Below are 10,614 nucleotides of genomic sequence, written 5' to 3' on the forward strand. Positions count from 1 at the left end.
ATATTAGGAGGAGATGCAGGTATACGGGTAATCACTAAGAGTCTGAGGTTTCTTTTGAGGGTTATGAAAATGTTCAAAAATTGATCGTAGTGATGGATGTACATATCTATTGTGGGAGTAAATGAAGACCAGCGGAATGAGAACAGACAAGGCCTCTGTATTCAGAGCTTGACATCGCAAAGGGATCAGTCACTGCCACTTGTATTTGGCAGAGACTCAGAATTTGTCAAAGAAATAGAAAAGCATTGTAGTGGGAAAAAAGAAGGCTTTGGGTGCCCTGAATATACAGTGTTGGCCTGGGGGAGCTATAGTAGACTAATAAGAACTGGGGCATCCTGTGTGGTTGGGTAGAGGTGCATATTTGACTTTCTCTGGTTAGTCCTGAATTGGAAGCAGAGAAAAAAATTATGGAAACTGTCAGTTATTAATTACTTCCCAGCCAACTGGGGTTGCTTTTTATAGGTGTTATTTGGCTTCCTGCACTGTTTGATAAAGACAGTGGTCTGATTTCCTATAATCTGACAGAGAGAGTCATCTGGCTTACTGGGCTGGTTGTTGCAGATTGGGGTTAGAGTTCTGTTTTTATATATGATCTGCCATTGTTCATGAAATACTGAAAGTCATTTAATTGTATATTTTGTTGCACTGAGAACATACTAAAAGCAATGTTATGTATACTTTACATAGGTAATGTGTATGTAATATGAATTATATCTTAATAAAACTTTTTGAAAATGTAAGGAGGGAGAAAAAGATACCCTTATCATCAAATTGCATCTGCCTCCTATAGCACCATGGACTCAACCCTCACTTCTTTAAACCTTCCCCCAAATCACCAAGCACAAGTCCAACCCTGCAATATACCCCCCGTCCTTCCTCTTGCTGAGATGTCCATGGTTCATGTACTATCTTGCTATAGTAAGTAAAAAACTGGACTTTTCACTATAGGTTTATTCCTGGTGGTCTTCGGGCACTGAGCTTGACCCCTACGTCAGCTTTTCTCCTCTAATAATACCAAGTCCTTCCACACCCTCTTGCATCACGTCACTCAGGGACCCTTATGTGTGGTCAGATCCGTACAAAAACAGGCAGCATTCTCGTCTTGCCCATTATTATCAATGAATATCATTGGATTTCTTTTCTGACTGGAAAAAATGCAGAAACATATATCCTCATAGATAACAAGCATCTCAAAACATGAACAGGCAGATTATTGTTCTCCTATAACGAGATCCTTCTCTGAGGAGTCTACAGAAGACTAAAAAATATATGTGTATATATGCATACATATATAACATACATATGCATATAATATATATTTATAACACAAATATATGCATAAATTTACACACAATATATACATATATAGATGTAGGTGAGTGAGTGTGTCTGTGTATAAAGCTATATGTCAGAATTAGCTATGAGTCCCTAGTAAGTCTCTTGAAACAAGTCTTCATATGGAAATGGTCAAACATAAGAAAATTGAAAATCAATACTGAATAATTTAAGTCAGTTATTAACTTTATGATATTAGCAATAGTAGATTCATTTCAATTATTGATCTAGCCTTCATAATCAGAGAAGAAAAGCTTCTTGTATTGGCAATAAGCCCAATGGGAAACAGGGAGAGGCAGAAAAAGGAAAATATTCTTTACACCAGCCTGGCCCTTTCTAGCTTTGAACTGGAGAACGTCATTTCTTGTAACCATCAAGGTCTTGAAACAACATGAATGTAACCTCGTGGTTCTGTAGCTCAGAAGTCTGGAACCAGCCTCACTGGGCTGCAGTCAGGGTGTCAGCACCGCTGGCTCCTTCTGGAGCTACTGAGGGGAGAACTTCTTGCCATTTCAGTTTCCAGTGGCTGTCTGCATTCCTTGGCTTGTGCCCTTGTCTTCACCTTCAAAGTGCATCACTCCCATCTTTGTTTTCATCATTATTTTGCTTTCACTTCTAATATGACTTTTGTGTCCCTCTTATAAGGGCCACTGTGATCACATAGGGCCCATCCAGATAAGCCAAGGCAACCTCAAGATCTTTAACTTAATCGTGTCTTCAAAGTCCCTCTCTCCTTTAAGTGGCAGTCAGAGGTTTTAAAGATTAGGACCTGGATATATTTAAGGGTCACTCTTCAGCCTCATACACAATATATCAGAATTTGGGGATGCAGCTGGAGCAGTGCTTAGAGAGAACTTTCTAGCTTTAAGTATTCATATGAGAAAAGAGAAATATGTACATATATAATTGCATAAATCTTCACTTCAAAACTGACACAGTCAGCCCTCGTCTATCGCGGTTTATCCGTCCCAGACTCTACCGTGATAAATGAGTTTCCACGAAGTAGAGTTCTTTATTTATACAGTGTTCCCTCACACTTCATGCTTCGGCTCCCACAGCTTCACCCTATTGTGGGTTTTTCAAATATAGTTTATATATAGTATAGTATTTGGAAAAACCACGATAGAGCGAAGCCACGAAAGTCAAAGCGCGAAGTGGCGAGGGACGACTGTAACAAGAAGAGCAAAGTAAATCTAAAATAAGAGAACAAAGGAGATCAGGAAGGTGTCAGAAATTGATGTGATTAAAAATAGGTGATTGATAAAACAAAAAATAAGGTTCAAAAGCTGGTAAGTTGGAAACAGCAACAAAATTAATAAACTTAGTAAAAATTATCAGAAAAAAAAGAGACACAGAGATAAAAAAAATAAATTATCACTATCAGAAGTAAAATAGGATTTATACCTATAGGTAAGGATAATGAGAAGATTATCAACAAATTTATGTTAACAAATTTTAAAACCTAGATAAAGTAAAGAAATAGTTGGAAAGACACAAACTACCAAAACTTAATTTTTAAAAAGCACACAAATAGAATAGTTTTATGTCTGTTAAAGAAAATTTTAACCATTACATCTTTTCTGTAAAAAAAAAAATGCACTCCAGGCTCAGATGGCTTTACCAGTTAAATTCCACCCAAAATTTGAGTAAGAAGAATGCTAACCCCACTGAAACTCTTTCAGAAAACAGAAAAGAATGAGACAGCTCGCAGCTGGTTTGTTATGAGGACAACATTACCTTGATACTGTCACCAAAGATATTATAAGAAAACTACAAATAAATACCCCCAAAATTATAAATGCAGAATTTCTAAACCAAATGTATTTGGTTACATAATTTTTGTACGATATTTAGTAGTACACCTGGTCTCTATTGATTACATGACAGTACAGTCCTCTCGGTTATGAAAACCCATAAAATAGGACATTGTCAGGTATCTGGGAGGGAGGGAAAAATCAGCCCCATTGTTAACCACTGTAATACATATGCAGTAAAATAAAATATATTACAATTTGAAGATAAGTAAAACTCTTTCCCTTGATAGTATGTTTATTTACTTTAGAAATCCTCAGAAACACATGTAAAAATTACTGAGTGAGAAGGATTCCAAAATGGCGGCGGAGTGAACGGAGCTGCACAGACCGTCTCCCAGAACCAAACTGGAATTACAACTATAACTCAGACAAATCGATGGGAAAAACCAACAGAAAAGCAGCTTGCGAGGACCATATAACCAGGGACACGGACTTGATCCCGGTAGGATTGGGAAGGGGCGAGATGGGGGCTGGGAGCCCACGGTCCTCAGCTCCGCAGCGGGATTAGCTGGGAGCAGCGCCCTCGGGTCACACTCCCAGGTGGCCCACAGCGCAGCCGGGACAGAGGCTGAAACAGCCACAGCCACTCACCTTGGGCTCCGGCAGAAGGAGGGCAGACTGGACTGGAACTGTGTGGGGACACTCGGGATCTGGAGGCCACTCAGAGGTCTTGCTGAGTTGCAGCCACGCAGGACAGTGGCCATATTGCTCCTTCCCAGGGCTCTGGGGAGAGGCAGCGCCCCCCACCCCCTCGGAGATCCACCCCCACCCTGTGGGCCATTGAAGTGCTAACTGAAGCTCATTAACAACCAGCATCTGCCCCGCCCTCGGGAAATCCCCTTATACTGAGCACCTGAGGGAATTTTTCAATCAACTGACAACCCAAAACTCATCAAGTAACCTCGACCGCTAGCCTCCAGGCAAAAAGCTAGAGGATAACAGTACCTTTCCTGGGCTAGCAACATTAACCAGAAAATTAAGACTTGACAGTGGTGTTTAACATGGGGCCTCCCTCGCTCATCTAAACCCAGGAGAGGGAGCCACAAACAGCAGAACACCAACACCCACAGGGAAAACTTGACAGGCTCCAAAGCCCACAGTGATAGCCAAAATGGTGAAACACAGAAACAGAAGTCAAATGAAAGAGCAAGAGACCTCCACCGAAGATAAGATCAATGTGGAGCAGTTAGGCATGTTAACAGACCTAGAATTCAGAGCCATGATCTTGAGGAAGCTCAACAGTATGAGTAAGGACATAGAGACACTGAAAATAAGCCAATTAGAAATTAAAAACCATCAAGAAGAGATAAAAAATGACATATCAGAAATGAAAAACACATTGGAAGGTTTAAAAAGCAGAGTAGAGGAAGCTGAGGACAGAGATAAAAAATGACATATCAGAAATGAAAAACGCATTGGAAGGTTTAAAAAGCAGAGTAGAGGAAGCTGAGGACCGGAACAGTGAAGTAGATGACAGGGTAGAAAAAAATCAATGAATCAGAAAACCAATAGGAAAAAACAATTAAAAAACAGGAAGACAGCTTAAGAGAAATGTGGGACAACTGGAAACGTAATAATATTCGCATCATAGGAGTCCCCAAAGAAGAAGAAAATGAGCAAGGGATAGAGAATATATTCAAAAAAATAGTGATATAAAACTTTCCTCATTTGGTGAAGGAAGAAGGCATTCAAGTTCAAGAAACACAGAGAGTCCCAAGTAAGAGGAACCCAAACAGGCCCATACCAAGACACATAGTAATAAAAATGCCAAAAATTAAAGACAAAGAGAGAATCCTAAAAGCAGCAAGAGAGAAGCAACAGGTTACCTACAAAGGATATCCCATAAGGCTCTCAGCTGACTTCTCACAAGAAACACTACAGGCCAGAAAGGAATGGCATGAAGTAATCGAGGTCATGAAAAACAAGGATCTGAATCCAACACTTCTCTACCGAGCAAGGCTGTCATTCAAAATGGAAGGTCAAATAAAGAGCTTCCCAGACAAAAAAAAAGGCTAAGGGAATATAATAGCACCAAACCAGCACTGCAAGAAATGTTAAAAGGACTGCTGTAATTAGCAGGAGAAATGGGAAGAAAAATATAACCACACTAAACAAAAATGGCAATAAATAAGTATATATCAATAATCACCTTAAATGTAAATGGATTGAGTCCTCCCATAAAAAGACACAGAGTAGCTGATTGGATAAGAAAGCATGACTCATCTATATGTTGATAAAAAGAGACCCACCTCACAACAAAAGACTCACATAGGTTGAAAGTGAAGGGATAGAAAAAAATTTTCCAAGCAAATGGAAAGCAAAAAAAAAAAGGTGGAGTAGCAATACTCATATCTGATAAAATAGATTTCAAAATGAAGACCATAACTAGAGACAAAGAGGGCCACTACATAATATTGAAAGAATCTATCCAACAGGAAGATATAACCTTGATAAACATATATGCACCCAATATAGGAGCACAAAAATATATTAAAAATCTTCCGGAGAACTTCCATGGAGAAATCGACAGCAATACAACCATAGCAGGGGAATTCAACACTCCGTTGACAGCACTGGATAGATCCTCTAGGCAAAAAATTAGCAAGGAAACAGAGACTCTAAATGAAGCACTAGACCAAATGGATTTAATAGATATCTACAGAGAATTACACCCCAAAACTACAGAATTCACATTCTTCTCAAGTGCACATGGGACATTCTCAAAGATAGACCACATGATAGAACACAACCTAAATCTCTACAAGTTCAAGAAGATTTAAATCATATCAAGCATCTTCTCAGATCACAATGGCATGAAACTAGAAATCAATTGCAACAAGAACATGCAAAGACATTTCAACACATGGAAGCTCAATAGCATGTTATTAAACAATGAATGGGTTACCAAGGAGATCAAGGAAGAAATTAAAAACTTCCTGGAAACCAATGAAAATGAACACACAACACCACATAATATATAGGATGCAGCAAAAGCAGTTCTGACAGGGAAGTTCATAGCACTACGGGCCTACCTCAAGAAACAAGAAAAATTTCTGATTGCTTGTCTAACCTCACAACTTAACGAATTATAAAGCAAACAAAAAGAAAACCCCAGAGCAAGTAAAAGGAAGGAAATAATAAAGATCAGAGCAGAAATAAATGACAGAGAGACAAAAAAAAAAAATTCAAAGGATCAATGAAACAAAGAGCTGGTTTTTCCAAAAGATAAACAAGATTGATGGATCCTTAGCTAGACTGACCAAGAAACAAAGAGAGAGAACCCAAATACACAAAATCAGAAATGAAAGAGGAGAAGTAACAACCGACACCACAGAAATATAAAAGATCGTTAACAACTACTATCAACAACTATATGGCAACAAATTCTACAATCTAAACAAAATGGACAAATTTCTAGAAACACACAATCTCCCAAAACTGGACCAGGAAGAGATAGAAAACTTGAACAGACCAATAACAACTAAGGAAACTGAAGATGTAATCAAGACTTTCCCAGGAAACAAAAGCCCAGGCCCGGATGGCTTCACGGGGGAGTTTTACCAAACATTCAAAAAAGAACTAACACCCATTCTCCTCAAACTATTTTAAAATATTCAAGAATAAAGACTTCCAAACTCATTTTGTAAAGCCAGCATAATTCTCATTCCAAAACCAGAAAAAGACACTACAAAGAAAGAAAACTACAGGCCAATATCCCTGATGAATATAGATGCCAAAATCCTGAACAAAATACTAGCAAATCGAATCCAGCAATACATCAAAAAAATTATTCACCATGACCAAGTGGGATTCATCCCAGGGATGGAAGGCTGGTACAATATTCACAAATCAATAAATGTGATACACCACATAAACAAAATAAAGAATAAAAAACACATGATCATAACAATAGATGCTGAAAAAGCATTCGACAAAATCCAGCATTCATTTCTGATCAAAACACTCAGCAATGTGGGAATAGATGGATCATATCTTGACATAATAAAGGCCATATGTGAAAGACCTACAGCCAACATCATACTCAATGGACAGAAACTAAAAACATTTCCATTAAGAATAGGAACAAAACAGTGATGTCCACTTTCGCCACTCTTATTTAACATAGTACTTGAAGTCTTAGCCACAGCAATCAGACAGGAAGAAAAAATAAAAGGGATCCAAATTGGAAAGGAAGAAGTGAAACTGTCATTATTTGCAGATGATATGATATTATACATAGAAAACCCTAAAGACTCCATCAAAAATCTAGACTTAATAAATAAATTTGAAAAATTAGCAGGATACAAAATTAACGTCAAGAAATCAACGTCATTCTTATACCCCAATGATGAACTCACAGAAAGAGAAACTGAAAAACAATTCCATTTACCATCGCAGCAAAAAATTAAGATACTTAGGAATAAACTTAACCAAAGAAATAAAGAACCTATTTGCAGAAAACTACAGGACATTGAAAAAAGAAATAGGGGAAGATATAAAAAAGTGGAAGCACATACCTTGTTCATGGATTGGAAGAACTAACATCATTAAAATGTCCATACTTCCCAAAGCAATCTATAGATTCAATGCAATCTCCATCAAAATACCAACGACATATTTCACATAACTAGAACAAATACTTCAAAAGTTCATATGGAACCAAAAAAGTCCTCGAATAGCCACAGCAATTTTGAAAAAGAAGAACAAAGTAGGTGGAATCACAATACCAGATATCAGGTTATACTACACCGTGACAGTAATCAAAACAGCCTGGTACTGGCACAAGAACAGGCATATAGACCAGTGGAACAGAACTGAAAACTCAGAAATGGACCCAAGGCAATATGCTCAATTGATATTTGACAAAGGTGGCAAGAGCATACAGTGGAGTAAAGACAACATCTTTAATAAATGGTGTTGGGAAAATTGGACAGCTACATGCAAAAACATAAAACTAGACCATCAATTTACATCATACACAAAAATAAACTCAAAATGAATAAAAGACTTAAATGTGACCCATGAATCGATAAAAATTCTAGAAAAAAATGTAGGCAACAAAATTTCAGACATACAGAGCAGAATTTTCACTGATACATCACCTAAGGCAACAGAAACAAAGGAAAAAATGAACACATGGGACTACATCAAACTAAAAAGCTTCTGCACAGCAAAAGAAACAATCATCAAAATGGAAAGGCAACCCACTGTATGGGAGAACATCATTGCCAATGATATATCAGATAAGGGGTTAATTTCCAATATATAGAGAGTACTCATTCAACTCAACAAAAGGAAGACAAAGAACCCAATTTAAAAATGGGCAGAGGAGCTGAATAAACACCTCTCCAAACAGGACATACAAATGGCCAAGAGACATATGAAGAAATGTTCAACATCACTAATCATCAGAGAGATGCATATTAAAACCACAATGAGGTATCATCTCACACCTGTCAGAATGGCCGCCATCAACAAACCATCAAACAACAAGTGTTGGCAAGGGTGTGGAGAAAGGGGAACTCTAATACACTGCTGGTGGTAATGCAGACTGGTGCAGCCACTATGGAAAACAAAATGATGTTACCTCAAAAAATTAAATATTGAACTTCCATTTGACCCAGTGATCATGCTTCTAGGAATATACCCTAAGAAGCCTGAAACACCAATCAGGAAGAATATATGTACCCCCATGTTCATAGCAGCACTATTTACAATATCTAAGATCTGGTAACAGCCCAAGTGTCCATCAGTAGACGAATGGATAAAAAAGCAGTGGTACATATACACAATGGAGTACTATGCAGCTGTAAGAAAGAAAGATCTCTTATCCTTTGAGACGACATGGAGGGACCTGGAAAGTATCATCCTAAGTGAAATAAGCCAAACAGAAAAAGACAAATAGTACATGATCTCACTTATATACGGAACATAATGAACATAACAATCTGAGGAATACGGCAGACCCAGAAACATGGAAGTAGGGCACAGACTGACATCCCTCAGAAGGGGGGAGGGGGGCGGAAGAGATAAACCACAGAACTTATATGCGTATATACATAACCAATAGACATGGACAACAAAGCCGAGGATGGGGCAGGGGTGGGGTGTGGAGGGGGGTACCAATGGGGCAGAAAAGGAGAAACATCTGTAACAAAAAAATTAATTAAAAAAAATTTTTTAAAAAGAATAATTTACAAGATTCAAAAAAAAAATTACTGAGTGAATGTAGGAAGGTCACTAGAAACAAGGTTAATAAAGAAAACTAGATTACATTTTTATTAGAAGTGTACAATTAGACATTGAAATTAGAGTATCAATTAATTTATGGTAATGGAAAAATACATAAAATATTTAAAAATACAGCCCTGGCTGGTTTGGCTCAGCGGTTGGAGCGTCGGCCCATGGTCCAGAGAGACCCGGTTTTGTTTCCCGCTAAGGGCACATACCTCGAATGCAGTTTGTCCTCAGCACCAGTTGGGGTTGTGCGGGAGGCAGCTACTCAATGTGTCCCTTTCATGTCGATGTTTCTCTCTCTCTCTCTCTCTCTCTCTCTCTCTCTCTCTCTCTCTTTCTCTCCCCCCCCCCTTTCCTCCCTCTCTATCTGAACAAAAATAGAAAAATGTCCTCGGGTGAGGATAAAAAAATAAATAAGTAATTAAAAAAATACACATAAAAAAAGAAGATATGTCCTGGCTGGTTTGGCTCAGCGGTTGGAGCGTTGGCCTGCGAACCAGAGAGTACCTGGTTCGGTTACCGCTAAGAGTACATACCAAAAAAAACAATAAAGAAGAAGCTATAGAAGTCTTCCCAATGGAGAACTGCAGAACATTGCTGAGATATACTAGAAAACTAAATGAGTGGAGAGATATAGCATGCTCATTGATTGGAATGAAACAAGGCAGTCATTCCCATAACATGATCAACTTGTGTTCACATAAAAATTAAACCTGCCTGAACTTTTATTGTGTAATTTGGTGATAAAATGCATGTACATAGCTTAGCATAGTACCTGATATGTTGTAGGCTCACAGTAGGCATGCAAAGTTCACCTAATATCTATTCATTTATAGCTTTCTGCATTGTTACTCTTTTTTATCCATCTATTTCTTCTGGTGTTACCTTTCTCTTATTAAACTGATACAAACTACACTGCTGGATGAGTTGACGCTCTCCTTGAATCTGAGCAGGTAGGCTCTTCTCACCTTTTTGTGGACCAACATGGAAAATAGAACTTAAGAATTAGCCATATAAAGCACTGATTAATTATCATAACTAAGCTGATAGGTTGTTCCAACTTTCTTCATAGGTAGAAATAAATATCATAACAAAAATTTACCCTCATCATTCTTGTCAGATTTTTTGCCTACTACCACCTTCAGAGAAAAACAAAATAAAGTCAAACCATGGCTCTCATAAACCAGAAGTACCGTAAAGGCTTAAGAAACAAAATTATGCTGAGTGA

The sequence above is a fragment of the Molossus molossus genome, unplaced genomic scaffold (assembly GCF_014108415.1).
Source record: "Molossus molossus isolate mMolMol1 unplaced genomic scaffold, mMolMol1.p scaffold_m16_p_12, whole genome shotgun sequence".
Classification (NCBI taxonomy): Eukaryota; Metazoa; Chordata; class Mammalia; order Chiroptera; family Molossidae; genus Molossus; species Molossus molossus.